We start from the raw sequence: 21,443 nt of genomic DNA, 5'->3' as shown, positions 1-21,443 counted from the left end.
GTCTGGGAGCCCTCGGGGGATGTCCGACTGATGGCTTAGGCCCGCTCCCCACAGTTGGACATCCTTAGCGCTGCCACGGAGGTGGAAGAGGCTCCCACCACCACTGCTGCGCTCGCCAGCCATGAGCCCAGCTTCTGGTTGAGTGGTGACCCCCTGTGGGAACACATTGACCACCAGGGGGAAGCTCCTGTGTTGAGCATCTGTCCCCTGGTGGTCAGTGTGCATCATAGCGACCAGTCATTCCGCCATTTGGTCAATTGCATATTAGCCTTTTATTATATAGAATAACTTGGATTCACAGCCTTGCCAAACCTTTTGTATGAAACTTAGAATTTGATTGGAAATAAATGGATATTAAAACAAGGAATGAGCACATCTGAGTGTACTCTGACAAGTAAAAACATGGAGCTGTCAAATCCCCCTGAACCTCTCTTGCCAGCAGAAGTATCTGAGAAGACAATCATTTCCTCACATAAGGACTTGGTACAACCAACTTCACTAACATAGTTACCTTGCAAAGTAAAGCTTACCCTTCTAAACAACCTCCAAAACACTTCACTGATTCCATAGCTATAACCAGAGTCAAATCCAAACATACCTAATGTACAAAATCTGACCATACCTAATGAACTGTGAGATTTTGCTAATGGTTAAAGACAAATTTCTGAAGAATGTGAATGTTATCAATATTAAATCAAGTGGATGGAATAGACTTTGGATCAGAGCAAAGTTATCAATATGATGTGTTCGTCAAAAATTTTGAGTTCAATGTGGAAACTCCTGCACCTGAATCTAAGTTTGTTTGTATGCTTAACTGAAACGTGGATTCAGTGGTGGATGATGGCTAATGAAGGTATGAGTCCAGAATTTTCCTTGCATAATGTAGAGGAAATAATCCAAAAGCTTAGGAAGATGGAAATGTCAAACTGTATATATCATATATATCCTTTTTATCATGTCTCACAGGAGGGCTCAGAGTATGCTCTTTTCTCTAAAATATTGAGAAATGCATGAGAAGAGGCCACTAGCATCTTTGAATAGATCTGTAAAATCCGACCCATATAGGCCAGGGAAGTTGGTAAGTGCCATCGCTCTAAGAGACTTCCTGATTTCTAGGAATATGATGAGATCTTGAGGTGTCAAATATAAGTAGGTACAATTACCTAATAGACAGCTATTATCTCTGCTGTACCCTGCCTTACTGACTACATAAACAGAATACACAGGAGATATGAAGTGCTGTGATTTTTATTTACTATATACCCCCAACCCCCAACCCCCACCCCCCGCCCAGCCCCTGACCCACCATAGATGGAAGAAGACAGTGGGATGGGAGGATGTGCTCCTTACCAAAAACCAACAAGAGAAGAACTTCAAGAAAATCACTCATAAAAAATTAAAAGTGTCTGCCAGTAGTGAAGAGTAACATCATCCAGTTCAGCCAACAGATTTTTTTGTTTTAGCCTGAGCCTACCAGAGCCAAGAAAAATATATACTTGGAAAGTGATAACAGGACAAAGACAGGAAGGTAATGCATCATTCAAGTACTCTACCATTTGTCCTTGCAGGACTGCCTATGTTTCTTGTGAGCCAAGAACCACAAATGAAAGGTTCAATCCATCTTGCCGGTACCTAAGGAGAAAGGCTGCCAGGTGAGGAGATGATCAGCAGAGAGAGGCAGAAAGGATAACCACAGGAGATGAAGAGTTCTGAAAGAGGAGAGACCAAAACAATGATGGTAGGGAGCCCTAGGAGACTGGAATCTTCTCCAAATGTCATTAAGCGATGGCAAAGTTTTGACTGGTTGAAAACAGTGATTCAAGAAAAATAAAACCTTTCTTTAGGTTTGTATCCTATTGAATTCAAAAGTTTCAATAAATAGGTTACAAATCTATAGGATACCAAGAGGGGGGTAAGACAAGAAGAAATAAAGAAGACTGTGATGTTTCAACTTTGGGCAACTTGGAAAATGATGATTCTCCTGACTAAAGGAAAGAGAGGGAGACAACCAGTTGGGAAGGGGTGGACAATCTGATGGATTGGGTTTTAGACATTTCAGTTAAATGTAGGATTTGGGGTGCTGGTATTTCTGAATGGAAATATCCAGAAATTAACTGTAAATGAAGGTAAAAAGGAGGTCAAGAAGTGCATATATGGTAGTTGTTCAGAAAGAGATGATCACCACTACATGAAAGGGACTGAATTTTCCATGGTAGAGTGCTCGTTAAGGCCGTCTCTCCAAGTCATATTGAAGAGCTTCTTTTGTCTACTTCAGGACACAAGGAGAAAATTTAATATTTGAACATTGCATTAAAGTAACGATGCAAAAATCACAACTGAGTGGCTTGTGCTTTTTAACTACACATTACTTTATTGATGAAACCTTAAGCTCTTCCATTGGATGATATTGTATTTCTCTAATAATTTCTCTTCTATTTTTTTGTGTGAAAGGGCATACCTTTCTTTTAAAGAACGCCAAACTTTGGTGAAAGAGCCTGTCACTTAACAACTCCAGCTTTGCTATTTAAACAGGCTGGATTTGTCCTTAATGACCAGACAAGTGTCTGCCACTGTAAAATTAGGCAAGTCAAACTTTTCACTTTTGGAAAGTTCAAGTTAACTTTCTGAGAACCATTTCTCACAGGAACCGGGCAACAAAGGTTTAAGGCTCTAATTTTCTAGATAGATAATTATTCTGAGCCAAAAAGAAATGTTATGTGTATTTTCTTCTATAAGATTGGCTTATATCACTTAAACTTCATTTAGAAAACTAAAAAAGATTAGGCTGTTCATTTCAAACAGGAGAAGTGTAGGTACCTGGATGTCCATGCTGTTTAATAAAGCACGCTCTAAAAGGAATAAAGGGGAAAAAATCTTTAGTCTGAAAGCAAGGGTGTTTCCCCCCTCCCGTGGCACGTTATGACACTTGGCAGCTCATTATCACACTTCACAGAGTCTCGTGTCAGCATGTCAGGTTTCTCTAAATTTTGACAGAATTAAAGTAGCACCATTTGATATAATTGATATTGTACAGTTAATCAGGCGGTGGCTCCATAACCGAGTTACATTCTCAAAAGGCTTAATTACTGAACTGTGAAGATTTACTGCCATCTGGAAGTTCCTTCCCGAAGTTCTGCTCCTGAATTTTATGTAGGGTTCACAAAAATAACTTGGTCCATTTACAAATCATGCCCTCGATTTGAAAATTAAAATTGTTATTTTTGGAATCTCATTTGGCCTAGAGATCAGAGAAACCTTATGAAAAATAAAGGAGCAATGGGAAATGAGATGGAAGGAAATAACAGTGGAAGCGTTGGAAATAATTTTCTTTATGTAACGTTCGAGAGTACAGACTCGGGAGCCAGGTGGCTAGATTTAAAATCCCAGTTCCACCACTTGTCCATGTGACCTTGGACAAGTTATTTAAACATTATGTGCCTCAGTTTCTTCATCTGTAAGATGAGGATACTACTAGCATTTATATTACAGGGTGATGGTGAGGATTAAGTGTGTTGACATTTGAAAAGTGCTTGGAACTGTGCACGGTACATTGTGAGAACAATGTAAGTGCTCAATATTATTTTTAGTATTAAGGTTTTAAAATAAGCCTGTCCAGCATGGCTCAGTGGTTAAGCATCAACCTATGAACCAGGAGGTCACGGTTCGATTCCCGGTCAGGGCACATGCCCAGGTTGTGGACTCGATCCCCAGTGGGGGACATGCAGGAGGCAGCCACTCAATCAATGATTCTCTCTTATCATTGATGTTTCTATCTCTCCCTCCCTCTCCCTTCTTCTCTGAAATCAATAAAAATATATATTTAAAAAAGATTTTAAAATTATTTTTCTTCAGGATTATTTTCAATCTAAGAGACAAATATTCCATTTGAAAAGAATCTTCTGGGCTATTAATCTATTTATTAGCCTAAGGACTAATAGATAAAATATAAAGTACCATCATCATTTCTCAGAAATGTTATAGCCAGGATTCCTACTTTTGAGTAAAAGTTTTATTTGAGTTCCCTCTAAATTCCATTGCAGTCTAAGAGTCTATGATTCTATAAAATCAATTGTAATAGGTGCTATGGAATGAACTCTCTCCCCCCCAAATTTATATATTGATGTGATGACATTTGGAGATGGGGCCTTTGAGAGGTAATTAGGTTTAGGACTAGTGGCCTTATAAGGAGACACCCGAAAGCTTGCTTCCTCAATCTCTCTCTACCATCAGAGGACACAGCAAGAAAGTGTCCATCTGCAAGCCAGGAAGAGAGCCCTGCCTAGGGAATCTAATTGAATGGCAAATTTAATTTAATCTTGGACTTCAAAGCCTCCAGAATTGTGAGAAATAAATTCCTATTGTTTAGTCCACCCAGACTACGATATTTTGTTTTGTCGACCCAAGCTGAATAATATTATGGGTAAAGTAACTGAAATTTCAGAAAAGGAAACTTTTGTCCAAAAGAAACATTAATTAAATATCCTCTATCCTGCAGTTGCAATATCTATGGCAAAAAAACAGAAGAATGGGGAGAAATAGAAGAGAAGAAAAATTATTATTATTATTATTAAAATTCTCTATTTGTAGGAAGTTAGAAATAATTTATAAGGAGGAAGTAAGACCTACTATAGCTTGAGTAGATCCCACAGGATATATAGCAAGATATCCTATATAATAAGAGCTTAATATGTTAAGTGTCTGGTTGACTGGTCAGCCGATCAACCAATCAAAGCATAATATGCTAATGATATGCTAAGACTGCTCAACTGCTCGCTATGACATGCACTGACCACCAAGGGGCAGATGTTCCGACCTATAGGTTAATTTGATGCTGGGGTCCGGCCAATCAGGACTGAGCAAGAGGGGCCAGACACACCCTGGAGCCCTCCTGCAGTCCCTACCCAGGTGTCCAACCTCTGGCATCTCTCCCCAGTCCCAATCGTGCACTGGTGGGGTCCCTAGGCCTGGCCTGAGCCTTCTTGCAATCCGGGACCCCTCGGGGGTTGTCAGAGAGCCAGTTTTGGCACGATCCTACAGAGGGAGTGCCACTCAGCCAGAAGCTGGGCTCATGACTGGTGAGCACAGCGTCAGTGGCAGGAGCTTCTCCCACCTCTGCGGCAGTGCTAAGGGATGTCTGACTGATGGCTTCCGGACTGCAAGAAGGCTGAGGGACTCCCCAAGTGCACAAATTTTGTGTACCACAAAAGATTGTAAATCTTAGTCATTCCCAAAAATGAGAAAATTAGACAAAACAATTTATTTTATTAAATCAAGTCATATGTATTGTTAATATAACCAGATTTTCCCATTTAAAGTTTATTGTGAATATTTTCACATTATCACATACTAGTATACTGCTATTATTGTGTTTTCTGTTAGGGACTCAGTGTTTCATTAAATGTCCATACCACCATCTATTTAACAAATCTGAAAATTTATATTGCTTTAGCTTCTTTAATGATATGATGAATGTCCTGGCTATAGTGTTGGACACCTCTTACACACTACTTTAGATCATTTCATTCTGACCTGTCTTTATTCCAGACACTTCTGTGGCAGTCAATGCTACACAGGCTCTGGCCAGCTTCACACAGGTATGAGCAGATAGCATTTGCCTCAGGTACCTGTGATGATTCTCACCTCCCACTCCAGGGATTCTTCATTGGCTCTAAGGCAGGAGATTTCTGGGAACCCCTTGGGGCCCACACTTCCTGGGTTGAAGTTTTAACCAATAGAAATGAAAATTGGGAATATATGCTTATCATCCTTCTCCTATACGATGAACAGATCTGATAAACATTTTATAAGGTTTCTCAGATGGCCCTACAGGATTTAGCAACCAGCTGTCCATAGTGATTTCTCTCTATTCTTTTCTTTTCTTTTCTTTTCTTTTCTTTTCTTTTCTTTTCTTTTCTTTTCTTTTCTTTCCTTTCCTTTTCTTTTCTTTCTTTTTTTTTTTTGCTTCCCTTCACCAAGCTTCTCCAAGTAAAGCACATATACATTAGCCTTTGTTTTAGGTTATGCTCTCTGGGGAACAAATCAAGAAAGATGGTATTGGGAATAATCTTAGAAATCATATCCTCAAAATGGGAACTTGGAGCTGGATTACTCAGACATTAATGAGGACAGACACACACACACACACACACACACACACACACACACACACACACACACGGTAAAAAAACAACAATCCTGTTAGGCAATGGCATCACAATTACTAAGGCTTCCTCCTTTGGTTGATTGAGGTAAAAGTAGAAGAAGTAAGACATCTGAATGGGGTAAGGGCAACTATAATTATTATAATTATAAGGATTGTGGTATAAGCTACCTTTTGTTAACTGTGTTGGAAACCTTGAAAAAAATAAAATGAAGTCTCAATGCTCACAAACTGAAATTCAGCCCCTTTGATGGACAATCTCATCTCCTCCAGCTACAGGGCCCAGGTGGCTGAATGTCAGGCTCAAGATACAATTGTAAGGGTGGCAGAGCTTACATGGGATTATGAGGTAGTGCCTGGGCATATCTTCCATATCAGAGTCAGGGCCCATGTAGGCAAAGAATTGTACCTGAGAACTGAAATGAGACCATTTGGATGGAAATGCTTGAGAATCACTGATCCTCACATTCTCCTGAACTCACCATTTTGCTGAAGCAATCTCTTTGCCAAAACAGAGGACACTTCCCTTGCATGGAGAACCTGCAAGGAGCTCACCTGAGGCCGCCCTCTTTCAAGGTGATGTAAGATGCACCCTGAGGCTGGTGTCTTTCCAGGTGATGTAAGACCTGTCCTTGAAATGTGTCATTGCCTCCAGTGTAAACAATTCAGACTATTTGCCACTTTTCATCATATGTACTACCATTTATATTTTTTACACAAATGGAAACATACTATAAACTGCTTTTTTTTTTTTCACTTAGCATTGCATAGAAAGTACAGGTCCACATCCAGACAACTGATCCACTACATATGTTTTAATGACGGAAGAGTATGCCATTGTATGACTGGTATCTTAATTGGTTCACCCAATTCCCTATTTACTAACATCAAATTTGTTCTCTGTTTTCATTACCTGAAACAATCGTACATTCCTGCACATACATTTTTACTCAACCATCGGACTGGAGGTTTCTGGGAACCCTTGGAGCCAATACTTCTTGGGATGAAGTCTTTAAGATAAAGTCTAAGATATGGAGAAGCATACATGTTCTTTTAATATGTTGCAAATTGCCAAATTGCCCTGCTCGGTATTTATATCACATTATTCTACCATCAACACTGTGGGCTCCTAGTTGTAGAGTATTTACATATACTCTCACTGGTCCTGGGACTTACCAATTTTCAAAAACAAATCAAATCAATGAAAAATGAGATTTTTATTATTATTTTTCTAGTGAAATTAATGATTCTTATCTGCCTTTGAGATAAAACTTAGAAAGTATTTTCTGTTGTTTCCTCACATGCCTTCTCTGTGCACACACATTTCTGGCGTCTCTCTTCTTATAAGGACACTAATCAGATTGGATAAGAACCCCACCCTCATATCCTCAACTTAAATATCTCTTTAAAGATCTTGTCTTCAAATCTGGTCACATTGGGAGTTAGGGTTTCAACATGTGAGTTTTGAGGACACAGGGAGAAGGGGGCCATCTGCAAGCCAAGAAGCCTCCAAAGGAACAAACTCTGCTGACAACTTGCTTTTGAATTTCCAGCCTCCAGTACGGTGAGAAATAAATGTCTGTAGTTTAAGCCACACAGTCTGTGGTGTTCTGTTACTGCAGCTTAAACTGACCAATAAACTTCCCCACCATGTGTTCATAAAATTATTAATCCAAATTTTCTTCTCATAATTTATGATTTTTTTTTCAATTAAATCTCTAATTTTACATCTCAAAATAAAACTAGGATTTATTTTGGTGCAAATAGGAGGTAGAATCTCAACTTTACATTTTTGCAAATGCTAAGCCATTTGTTCCAAAATATATTTGTTGAAAATCCATTCAATACACTGATTTGAAATGTCACCTATAGTGTTTGCTAAATTCCCACTTGTATCTGTTCCTGGACTCTGATCTCTTCCATTGATCTGTTTATTTCTGTGCTGATATCACACACAGTGTTACACTGTTCCAATTGTCACACCTTAACAATATGGTTTGGTATATATTTTTGGTAAGTTCCTACTCATTACTCTTCTTTCTCAGAATGTTTCTAAACATCCCCATGTATGTAGTTTTCCAAATACATGAGGATTATATTGTCATGTCACAAAAGAGGGAACTCTCTGTTATATTTACAAATACATTTATAGAAAACCCACACCTTTATAATACCCGTCTTCCTAACATGAACATACAATGTCTCTTCAGTCATCCTGACATCCTTTCATGTCCTTCATTTGGTTGATTGGTTTGTCTTTTTTTCTTCATACAGATTCTATATATTTCTTGTTAAGTTTAGTCTTGGTAGTCTTTGTCCTGGGCCTGCACTTTGCATGAGAAGATAAGATGCCTTGTTGTGTTGGTTTGAGTCTGAAATGTATCCCTCCTCCTGGGGACTGGCTTATTTCTTAAAATACCATTAAGAAAAACTTCGATAGGCTTTCAATCCATTTTGTTCTGAGAACAAAATACAGAGCCAGAAATTTAGAAATGAGAGGCTTCTCCCTGCACTGCTACATCACCTTGTCACTGATTCTCAATAGCTGCAAACGTGACCTGAGAACAGGGCTGGCAAAGCTTCCGTTGCTTAGCAACAAATGGAACTAGCTCCTCCTCTCCCCATTCTTCTAGAAATAAAGGCTTAAGCCTCAGGGCCCTGAAGAAAACACAGTTAGAAGTCACAGTGAAGGGCCTTTCTCCCTTAATCTGCCTTCACTTACTTCCAAAAGCCCCTCCTGCATTCCAAGCTTTGGTCACAGGATAGATGGATAAAAGGAACTCTCATCACACCTGGGAGGGGACCAGCACTGGCAAGTAACTCAGGGAGGCCTGGGTGCCAAAAATCCCCAGCTCGCTCTTTCTCCAGGATGACATTATTCCCTGTCAGGAGCCAACCATAGGCAAAGAAACAGGGCGACAGGGAACTCTGAGGCATCGCTTGGTGGTCTCAGGGCGGGAAGCAGGGGCAGCCACCACTTTCTGCAGCAGGGACACACTATCCTGCATTTCCCAGGAGGACACAAGGCCTTTTCTGTACCCCTTTCCCTCCCTACTTCATTTAAGGCACAAAGATTTACCAATGGACTCCATCAGTACCCTTCCACTCAGCTCTAATCTACCCAATTTAAGAAATGAATCTGGCCCTAATCGGTTTGGCTCAGTGGATAGAGCATCGGCCTGCGGACCGAAGGGTCCCAGGTTCGATTCCAGTCAAGGGCATGTACCTTGGTTGCGGGCACATCCCCAGTAGGGGGTGTGCAGGAGGCAGCTGAATCGATGTTTCTCTCTCATCGATGTTTCTAACTTTCTATCCCTCTCCCTTCTTCTCTGTAAAAAAAAAAATTTAAAAAAAATGAATCTGATCCCGTCCATAGTCTTTCAGCCAGGACACAAAGCACAGGCCACTAGCCAGACCTGTAGTGGAAGGGCGGAGGGGAGGAGGGCGGGTAGGAGGAGGGCGGGTAAAGTCAAGAGAGGAGATGAGGAGTATGGCCTTTATCCTGTGGTTGGGATACTATTCCACAGAGCGAATGAGCCTGGGTGACAGCAATGAGCTTCTCTGTCCTACTGTCCTTTCACTTTTCACTTTGAGTCACTTGTTTTAGTTGTCTCTCTTTTAAACACCCCAGAAACTGATTTCTTATTTTTCAAATATATTTTTATTGATTTCAGAGAGGAAAGGAGAGAGAGATAGAAACATCAATGATGAGAGAGAATCATTCGGCTGCCTCCTGCACGCCCCACACTGGGGATCGAGCCCACAACCGGGGCATGTGCCCTAATCGGGAATTGAATCATGACCTCCTGGTTCATAGGTCAAAGCTCAACCACTGAGCCACATTGGCAGGGCCCCAGAGACTGTTTTCAACCTAATTTGAAGGTTCATCTTTTAAATAAAGAATTATTTTAGCCCATTTTCATTTAATAATAGCAATATTTAATGTAATACTTTAAACTAAATGTATTAAATTATTCCATGCAAGCAATCAGCATTTATGGGACATTTAATATGTGCTAGGTACTGTTATAGACACTTTATATAAAAGATATGTTACCATTTAGTCCTTACATGTAGGGTGTTTATTATATTATCTTCATATGCGAGATGAGGAAACTGAGGCACACAAAGGGTAAGAAACCTGCTTAATAGCACACACCTAGTAGTCAGTGGTTCAGGATTGGAACTGGGGTGACTGACAGCACAGCAAGCTTTTTTCTGGCATCTTAGTTTCAGTTTTCTGTAGTTTACACTGCTTCCTCTTTTTTTTTTTTTTAGTTGTTTTGCCCCGTGATCAATACTTCACCACTTCCACTGGTCCCCTTATTCCTGTCCCTCTCCATCTGAGTCCTACCCCTTCCTATGAGGGAGATCCCCTCCTTCATCTGAGGGAACTCAGGAGACTTTCAAGAAGCCAGATCAGAGAAACAAAGCGAGGAGGAGCTGGATGCTGCTTTACATTCCAGGGATGCCAGCCTGGCCTAGGAATGCTGTTGAGCTGTGGTGGGAAAGAGCTCTCAGTCCCCATCCTTCCTCGGAGTGGCCGGCAGCTCCCGTCTGGGTCCCTCAAATGCTAGCAGGGCTGGACAGACTTTCTTCCACTTCCCGTAAGACCGCTATACTCTCTGAAGAAATGGCATCTTCCTCCCATTGGCTTCTAAACTCTATTCTGTTCGGAAGTAATTCTTTGACTTCTGTGGTCTGTGTTTGCTTTCATTTCCAAAATAAGGATTCCCCACCCCCCTTCCCACTCCACCTTACCCCTGTGGTTGCTTTACTTTGGTCACAGAGGTCCTTTTTGGAATGGGGTGGAATGGGTGCTCTTATGCCAACTATCATCGCAGAATCGTTAACTTCCTTTTGATTCATCCTCCTTGAGGTCATCTTTAATTCATTTCCATCTACATGAAGAACAGGTCTCAGCTACCCAGTATCATCATTAAAATTATGCCTAAATATTTTAGGAATGAACCATCAAGAATTAATTGTTTCTGTACCCAGACTCCATTTAACTAGAGTGCCTAGGAACGAATGCTAAAAAATAACAATAATGATGATAATAAATGGTAATGTTAATATTTTATATAATACAATCATTAAGTATATGTATATTTGTATATTATAAATTAATCCTTATCTACCAGGAACCTAAATGTCATTATAAATGTTATGTATTTATCAAAAAATCCCATTGAGACCAGGAAAAACATTAAAAGAACATTAACCTGCTCTATGGCACAAAGTTCACCAGTTTCTCGTTTGTAGTTTGTATTCTGGGATGTAGCGACGAATTAGGTTCTGGATGTCTGACAAAATCTCACTAACTCCAGTAAATGTCGATGGAAGTTTTGCATGAATCAGATCATGTTCCTTAAGTTATTTAAAAACTAAGCATGAATTTGGACTAATAGATAGAAGAGAAATTGATTAAGGTCAAGCAGTTTATAATTAATGTGTAGACCAATAAGCACAGCAGAAAGTTTAATTCCAAAGGTTATTCTCAAGTGGGAGAAAAATAATTTTAAAATTAACTGGGAGCACCCTCGTTGAATCTTACATTTTATTGAAAAATGTAAATAGAATGGTGTAATGATGTCTTTTTAAAAAAATATATTTTATTGACTTCTTACAGAGAGGAAGGGAGAGGGATAGAGAGTTAGAAACATCGATGAGAGAGAAACATCGATCAACTGCCTCCTGCACACTCCCTACTGGGTATGTGCCTGCAACCAAGGTACGTGCCCTTGACCAGAATCGAACCTGGAACCCTTGAGTCCGCAGGCTGACGCTCTATCCATTGAGTCAAACCGGTTAGGGCAATGATGTCTTCTTTTAAAGGTGTTGTAAAGTATTGGCTACAAAAATTCTCCTACTCTATGTGGGCTGATCTTCCACAAAAAAAAAAAAAAAATTCCTGGTGTTTACTAATAATAGTAGAAATATTGCCCTAGCCACTTTGGCTCAGTGGATTGAGCATCGGCCCATGGACTGAAGGGTCCTGAGTTCAATTCCAGTCAAGAGCATGTACCTCAGTTGCAGGCTCGAGCCCCAGCCCTGGTTGGGGCACGTGCAGGAGGCAGCCAATTGATGTGTCTGATGTTTCTCTCTTTGTGTCTCTTCCCCTCCCTTCCACTCTAAAAATCAATGGAAAAATATCCTTAGGTGAGGATTTAAAAAAACAAAAAAGCAGAAATATACAGACGCACAAACACATGTACGTTCCACTAGTGTTTCACAAACTAGTCCAAGAAAATAAATGTAAGTTGTTCTGCTATAAAAATGTAGCAGTAAAAATGTCTAAATATCAAGCTACTAAAACTCATAAAACAGAATTCTTTCTAACCACCAAAGTCCTAAAAGGAGATGCAACATAGTCAGAATTATTTCTGGTTTTGAAAACATCAATTATGAAAACCATTAGGATTGTGTTTCTACCAGCAATTGCTTACCACATATCTGGGAATTGTGTGATTTTCACAAATGAGGTAGCTAATGCAGTTTTGTGCTACAACTTATCTCAAAATAGTACCATACCTCTCAGGGAACATCTAGGTCTTAGAGATATTGAGTGCCACATGGGAAATTATATCTGTGCTCTGCAGGAAAAAGAAAAATATTACAATACATGTCAATCCATGAAAGGAAAAGTAGGTGGAGCAGAGAGAACAAGACAGAGGGATAAAAATGTAAAAAGAGAAAATTATGGTCTCTATTTGATATAGAGTAATGATTCTGGTTTTAATGTGAAGTATTTTCCATTGCTTTCTAGTTATACATCGTCCAGACAAGAAAAAATCACTTTAAAAAATTATGGCCTATGGCTGAAAGCTAACCTCATGCCCTCAGTAGGAGAGCAATTAATTCAGGCATGGCTTAGCATCCGATTGTAACCCTGTGTTCCTTTCATTCACCTGCTGACAAATCCAGTTTATGACAATTTGGAATAGAAGTTTTCTACACTGAATCATTTCCATAATAAATTACCTTTGTGGCTCTTTTTATTATATCTGAAATTATTGCTTTACTTAAAAATTTAAGGTAAAATGAGTCTTCTTTACCATATTTTGAAAAGGATTTGTAGATATCTCTTTCAACTTATTGGTCTCAACTTTGAGAACTTATCAAAATTAATGTACTGATATTCCTTATAAATCATTATTGTCCTCCCCAAGAAGATAACCCAAAACATGTATATTATTTATACAAGGCAGCCTGGTAATTTCTCTTGAAAACATAACTCCGGAACCACCCATACCCCAATACATACAGTGTACCAACTTTAAGTTCAACATGAAGAAATTAAGAAATTTCAAGACAATGAAAAATAATCTTCACATGCATTGAAAAACATACTTAGAAAGTGTAATATTTCTAACTTGTACTTTTTCTACCACAGCTGACACGGGTCTGGATCTAAGGAAGCTGGGACTAATGACATGATTTCACCACCAATGTGACATTAAAGACAAATAGCAGGTAAATCATGGAGTAAATAAACAACAACAACAAAATGGACCCAGGAAAAGGGACTATCCCTTTTTAACAAAAACTCCAATGTCAAAAAGTCCAGACAGAAAATGTAGAAGAATGAATAGGGCTTATATAAGTACATAGGCATAGCCAAGTGGTAGTGGGAACTGTGGCAAATTAGAGAGCAAGTCCTGTCTAAAGGGGCAGACTAACCTGCTGATAGATACTTTCTCTTTCATTCAGAAGCATTCATGAAACATTTCTTAGCACACTCCTGATACACACTCATTCCCCCATAACCTCATTCAGTGCCATGGCTTTAAAACCAAATATGCAAATGACAGCCAATGTTATATTCCAGTCCAAACTATTCACCTGAACTCCACCTTGTCATGTCCAGCTGCCTATTTAACATCTCCACTTGGACGTGTACCAGGTACCTTAACAAATTCTTTATCCTCGATTTTCCCCTCTGAAATAAGATCTTTCTTATTCTTTGCCATCTCAGTGAATGGCTCCACTACTTGTAGTTTCTCAAGTCAAAACCATTAAGTAATCCGTGATGCTTTTCTCTCTTTTCCTAGCCTTAAATCCAACCCATTGTGTCCTGTGGGCTTTACTTTAGAAATATGTTCAGAGCCAGGCCACTCCTAATGCCCATCATCACACTCTAATTGTCTGTGTCCTGGACAACTGCAAATTGTTCCTTAACCATTTCCTTGCTTCCATTCTCATTTCCTCCTCATAGGCTCTTTTCCATGCAGCCACTAAAATAAATAAAATTTAAAGTGCCCCCAAGACATTTAACCTCAAGATAATCTTAGTTGGGAAAAAAGGTCTACAGCCATGTACCACATAATGTTTCAGTCAAAATGAACTGCATAGCCCTAACCGGTTTGGCTCTGTGGATAGAGTGTCAGCCTGCAGACTGAAAGGTCCCAGGTTCGATTACGGTAAAGGGCATGTACCTTGGTTGTGGGCACATTCCCAGTGGGAGGTGTGTAGGAGGCGGCTGATCGATGTTTCTCTCTCATCAATGTCTCTAGCTCTCTATCCCTCTCCCCTCCTCTCTGTAAGAAAATCAATAAAATATTTTTAAAAAATGAACTGCATACAGCACAGTGGTCCCATAATGTTACAACGGGGCTGAAAAAGTCCTATCACCTTGTGATGGCATAGCTGTAATATTGTGACACATAATGTCATAAAGAAATGCATTATCCACATGTTTGCGGTGATGCTGGTATAAAGAAACCAATTGTGTGCCTGTCATATAAAAGTATAGCACATACAATTATGTATAGGATATAATACTTGGTAATGATAATAAACAACTATATTACTGGTTTATGTATCTATTACACTACATTTTATTTTTATCTTATAATGTACTCTTTTTACTTATAAAAAACTAGAGGCCAGGTGCATGAAATTCGTGCACGGGGGGTGTTCCCTCAGCCCAGCCTGCACCCTTTCACAATCCAGGACCCCTCGGGGGATGTCTGACTGCCCTATGGGATTGGGCCTAAACTGGCAGTCAGACATCCCTCTCGTCATACATCCCTCTTACAATCTGGGACCGCTGACTCCTAACCACTCACCTGCCTGCCTGCCTGCCTGATAACCCCTAACCGCCTCTGCCTCAGCCCCCGCCGCAGTGGCTTTGTCCGGAAGGATGTCCAGAAGGTCATTCGGCTGTCTGGTCTAATTAGCATATTACATTTTTATTATTATAGATGTTTGCTGTAAGACAGTATATTATTCACAATGATGCTCCATATAGCTCATATTTCCCACCCATTGATTTCTCTTGTGCATCATTTTTTTCTTGTGTTTGGCTTAATCTTATGTTGTTTGCATAGTGACATGCTATAAAGACTTGTAGCTCAGGAGCAATGGGCTATTATTTAGCCATGGTATGTAGTAGGCTATACCGCCTACATCATCTAGGTTTGTGTAAATGCACTCTATGATATTTGCATAATGGCAAAATTGCTTAACAAAACTTTTTTCAGAATGTGGTGGTGTTAAGAGGCACATGACTGTCTGTATTCAATGCTCCTCTACCTTGGAGATGTGCCTCCTTTCTTTCATTTCTGAATGCCACTAAATATGTGCATCCATCTCATCACAACCACTGCTCTGGAGCACTCCAACACTACACTACTCCTTCTCTTGTTAATTATTTATTTATGCCTCTAGAGTGAAAGCTCTAGATGGGCTGGCTTTGCCTGATTTCTTCACTGCTGTATTCACAGAGGCAAGAACTGTACTAGTCACATGGTGATTTCTCAATAATGGATGGATGGATGGAAGGATGGATAAAAGAATAGTTAAAATCCCAATCCAGGCATATAATCTCAAAGCTTAAGCTTTTTTTTTTTTTGTTTGCTTGTTTTGTTTGTCAATCTCACCTGAGGATATTTTTCTATTGTTTTTTTTAGATGGAGTGGGAAGAAGGAAGAGGGAGAAAGAGACAGAGAAACATCAATGTGAGAGAGTCACATCAATTGGTTGCATTCTGCATGCACACCAACTGGGGCCAAGGTGAACCTCCAACCCAGGTAGGTGCTCTTGACCAGGAATCAAAATCAAGACCCTTAGGTGTGTGGGCCGATGCTCTAACCACTTAGCCACAGGCCAGGGCTCGAAGCTTATGCTTTTACCATTAAACATCTTGACTCCTATATGTGTCAGGTCACGAAGGGCCTTAGGAGTCAAATAATTTCAATTATATTAAAAAAGTTATTGAAAGGTTTAAAATGGAAGGATGACATCATTAGATTTACACATAAGGCAGATTACCTGACAGCATTCCCAAAGAATATTTGGGGTGGAAGAAAACCGTTGGGAAGATTTGCAATAATCTAAGCTGGTGGCCTGGAATAGGGTAGTGGCAATAGGGATGGAGAGAAAAGGACTAATTAGACAGTTTTTATAAGATGGATTCATTGGGCCCTGGTGACTGATTAGCTATGAGAATTCGGTGAAGTGAGAAGCTAAGGATAATTTATATGTTTATATCATTTTCTGCAATAGGTTTGTTTAGGGGGTAATTAATTCAGTGTAGCCATGCTAAGTTTAATTTTTGTAGGACATTCATAAGGAATTATCATAAGTTCACTGATAGGACTAGCCTAGTGGTTTAGATTTTGGAGTCTTTTACTATATAGATTATAATTGGAGCTACTGAAGAAGAGATCATCCAAGGCCATAAAGATTAGTATTTGAAGAGAATGTACAATATAAACATGAAGAAAAACATGTAAAAGGCAGACAAAGGAAGAAAAGTTTGCAAATGAAAAGAAAGAGTAATCAATGGATAAAGGCAAAACCTACTATTTTCCCAGAGAGAACTTACTGGGCAAAACAGCTTACTGAAGTGCTTAATATGTTCTCAAGAAATAGTATGTACCAGGAGACTTTGAATCAAATTACACCATCATTCAAAAAATATGTGTAAAACCATCAGAACAGGGTAAATGGACCAGCTGGAAAGACATAATGGGTTGATCAATACAATGTCATGCATGGTATTAAATATGGTATATGATAAATAAGCAATAACGTTTAGCAAGGTGCTGGGAAATGTCTAGTAGAGAAATGACAGAGGAAATAAAGAGAAATGAAATATCATACCAAGGCTAACAGCCTATCTACTCATTCTAACACAATGTTCCTACTACACTCATTGTTTACTTGCAAAATTTTGCAATACTCTGAAATCTCTGGAGATTTCTCCTTAGCAACATATGGAGGAGAATGAGGAAACTTTAATTGGGTTTTCTGGCAATAAAGTAGTAATTCTAATAGCAAAATCAGCTAATTCTCAATGATTGTTTCAGAGTACTATTGCAAGATCTCTGAGATTGGGCTCTTAACAATTATAAACACCATTTTCAGTATCATTTTACATAATTAAGAAACTCAGAATAAAAGCTGAGATTACTTTTATAAATATGTCTTGTTTAGTCACAGCTCATTTGTTGAGCGATTAATATATACTTGGAAGCCTTTTAAGTCCTATCCATGTGTCAACTAATTGAACCTGCACAAAACTCTTTAAGTAGATTTTATTACTTTTATTATTGTTGTTGTTGTTTTTATTGCTATTTTACAAATGAGGAAACTGAGGCACCGGGGGTTTGAGTTTTGTTTGTTCCATGGCAGAGCCAGGAACTCTGGCAGCCTCACCATGGCCCCCAGGCTCGTTTCCATTATTTTCCCTCCAGTATTCCATCGTGTGGACCATTCACATATCATTATTTTCTGATGAGAGCTAAACCTCTGTCCAAAATGACACAGAATGTTATCTCCATCATTTTGTGATTCAGTAGTAATATTTTTTATGATGGCAGTAGAAGCAAATTCTTTTGCGTTAGTTTTTGAATTGAACAATCATACAGAAAGTGAACTCAATAATGAAGCACTTACATATAGATTTTAATATGAAATAAATATAAAATTATGATCAATATTTAATCTCTTACAAATAATGGGCTTATTTCCACTTCCTGGTGAAAACACCTCTAGAGATTGCCTCAGCTGGCAGACCGATGACTGGGAGGGAACACGGCCAGGCCTTCTCCAAAGTGTTCCTGAATGCCTCGTCTCTTTGCACTGAAGTCGCTCACAGGGTTCACAGCACACCATCTTAGTTCATCTGCCTCTACATCCCTCTTGCTGCCATAAATTTCAAGGGTCCTATCATGTCTCACACCTGATCAATGTATTTATTGGTCTATAGGTATTTCTGATTATAATTTTGCTCTTAAAGGATAATGATCATCTAGTATAATTTTTACTTTTAATAGTTTATGTTAAAATACATGAAACATCTTTTTCTATTTAAAATACAAAAAAGATAGCATGAATTCGTATTTTGATATTTTCCGTAAATGGACTTTAATGTCATGTATATCTGATAAACATGGATACAATGCTGTGCATAAAAATTGACATAAGAGTTTGGGTTGGTTAAACCAGATTGCAAAGTTTATTGGTTTGAGGTTAATAATATTGAATAGATCCCTGTAGTTCAAATAAAAGACAATTGGGTGTGATGTAAATAAATGAATGAGTTCTTGTACTCTCAATTCTATTCTGGACAGAAAAGTAAAAATGTGGAGATGTTAGAGAAATTTATGCATATTTTCAAAAACACAGTCAAATGTATCTGTTCATGAGTGTTGCTTAGGGAAATTCCCATCAGAAGCACATGACTATTTGTAAATAGATTTGGTCCCTTGCAATCTAGTAGGCCCTTCTTGCTACAACCTTCTAAGTCCCAGCTCCCTTCCCTGTCCCACAAGGGTTAAGATTTGGCTGGACCTTCAAGACTTGCCTTACATATTTCTAATTTTCAGTTTCTCTCTCACTGTTGCCCAATTCAAATTATATATTCTAGTTAAACTGGTTTGTTACCCCACAGATACATCAGTGATTATGAGTACCTTTTAATCTTGTTCACTCTCTTTCCTATTGGAAGAAGTAGGTGAGAAGTAGGCAATTTATACTTCTATATTTACACAAATTTACTCACTCTCAGTGATTTTTCAACCTTTTTCATGTCATGGCACACATAAACTAATTATTAAAATTCTATAGCAATATATATGTCTGACAAAAAAGTAGGTATAATTTTGATTCAGTCACACCAGACAGCTATTATTGTGTTGCCTATTGTCATTTTTTAATTTGACAATCTAAGGAAAAGAGGTTTGTGACCCTAACTAAATACTCAGGTATTGCATGTTTTAAAGATTTTAGTGGGCTTGCAGTGGCACACTCATTCTGGCCAATCCACAGTTCCCCAAGCTAGATTGACAGGCAACTATCTTCCTTATTTACCCCAACTTCAGTGGGCCTGCATCAATCTCTCCTTTGTTGGAGCTCAGTGATCTGTGGGGAATGGGCCAGTGGTTCCCTGGGGAGTGTGAAATTGCAGCTTCCTGGTGAATATGCCCAAGTGGTATGTCTATAATGTCTGGCCTCCCTTCATTCCTTTTCTATTATTAATAACTAGATAATTACAATGGCATCAGTTTGAGTGGCAAAGGGGTGGTCATACTCCCTCATTTTGAGTCCATTCATTCCCTTTGGGTTTTTGGGCAGAAAGCTCCTAAGCTACTTCAGACTTATCAAAAAACTGATGGCTTACCTAGCCTTTCTTCTTCTGGGGCTGACAAGGAACTCCAGTAGACTCCAGGTTCACACTCATTAAAAAATAAATAGACATTGTCAGTCTCTGGGGTATATTGATGACAAGCTGTACCTTAAATGAAGCTGAGTGTTTATCAGCTCCTAAAATATTTCCCCAGAGGGACAGTTTTAAACTCCTAAATCTAGTTAAGATGGCCAGAGGCCATAGCTCTGAATTGTTATTCTAATTAAGCAGAATTCTTAACTAAGTTTCTGAAATGTAGCTCTGTTTTACTCAAATCTTGGAATTATTGGCCCTGAGCTGTTAAAGTAACATTAAGTGCACATAATTTTAAAAAATGAAAGGCAAACTGATCCAACCAAATAAACAAACATGATATTTTAAAAATGGGTTCATAGCCCTAACCGGTTTGGCTCAGTGGATAGAGCGTTGGCCTGCGGACTCAAGGGTCCCAGGTTCGATTCCGGTCAAGGGCATGTACCTTGGTTGCAGGCACAAACCCAGTGGGGAGTGTGCAGGAGGCAGCTGATCGATGTTTCTCCCTCATCGATGTTTCTAACTCTCTATCCCTCTCCCTTCCTCTCTGTAAAAAATCAATAAAATATATTTTTAAAAAAATAAAATAAAAATGGGTTCAGAACTGAGTGCAAATTCTAAATCCACTCATACTATCTTTACAACTATTTTTCCATAAATCTAAAACTATTCTAATATGAAAGTTATTTTTAAAATGGTTTATAGGCCAAAAAATATATAGGTGAAAGAGCATGTAGATGTCATTTGGGTTCTCAATTTAGTCTTCCTTTTACTTCAGATCTCTTTATGATGAAGCCATTGGATATAAACATAAACTCCTATTCATTGTATAAACTACATTGTAAAATGTTCCTTCTATATCTTTTTAAAATCAGTTGTTTTATTGATTTTTCACAGAGAGGAAGGGAGAGAGATAGAGAGTTAGAAACATCGATGAGAGAGAAACATCGATCAGCTGCCTCCTGCACATCTCCCACTGGGGATGTGCCCGCAACCCAGGTACATGCCCTTGACCGGAATCGAACCTGGGACCCTTGAGTCCGCAGGCTGACACTCTATCCACTGAGCCAAACCGGTTTCGGCATCTTCTATATCTTTTTAAAATCAGTTGCCTGTTTTGCCGAGAGTTAAACAGATATAAAATAAATAAAAGTCATTCTGACCTTCATTTCACATAAAGGAAAGACCTAAGTGCATTGACATAATGTATTGGACTTCATATATAACTATAAGGCTGACATACTGTCACTACCACTCAGCTTAGAGCTTAGCAGTGGTGACAGGTGGATGCTGAGCTATCTACAAAGGCCCAGAGAACATGGTCAGTGGAAGATGGGCCTGAAGTTTGGCTGGGAGTGGACTGGGCTAAGCTGATTCTGGTACACCTTGATGACAGTCAACATCATTTTGGGAAAACTAAGCACAAGTTATGAAATGCTTCCTGCCTTTGGCCAGGATGTTTACTGGGAACTAGGACTAACCATGCTAGCTAGGTCCATCAGTCTAATAGTGGTTCAATAGTGAACATTTTTTTAGCCCAAAGGTGTCTAAGGGGTTCTAGAGGAAAATCTTTCGGGTTTAAAGTAACAAAGCATTAGAACTTGTGCGTGTGTA

The 21,443-nt window shown here is 39.0% G+C and overlaps 1 long non-coding RNA gene across 1 annotated transcript in view; it reads left to right on the top strand.

Annotated features, from left to right (window-relative positions):
- The window catches only part of LOC111827343, a 32,273-nt gene that overhangs the window by 7,135 nt on the left and 3,695 nt on the right, over positions 1 to 21,443 (top strand). The window contains exons 2-3 of the long non-coding RNA XR_002830849.1: positions 13,557 to 13,636; positions 16,075 to 16,194. This is a non-coding gene — a long non-coding RNA (uncharacterized LOC111827343). The remainder of the gene's footprint in view (positions 1 to 13,556; positions 13,637 to 16,074; positions 16,195 to 21,443) is intronic.

This window comes from Myotis lucifugus, unplaced genomic scaffold (genome assembly GCF_000147115.1).
Source record: "Myotis lucifugus unplaced genomic scaffold, Myoluc2.0 scaffold_3, whole genome shotgun sequence".
Classification (NCBI taxonomy): Eukaryota; Metazoa; Chordata; class Mammalia; order Chiroptera; family Vespertilionidae; genus Myotis; species Myotis lucifugus.
Note: the sequence above shows the minus strand (reverse complement) of the source record. Positions and strands in the feature narration are given on the sequence as shown.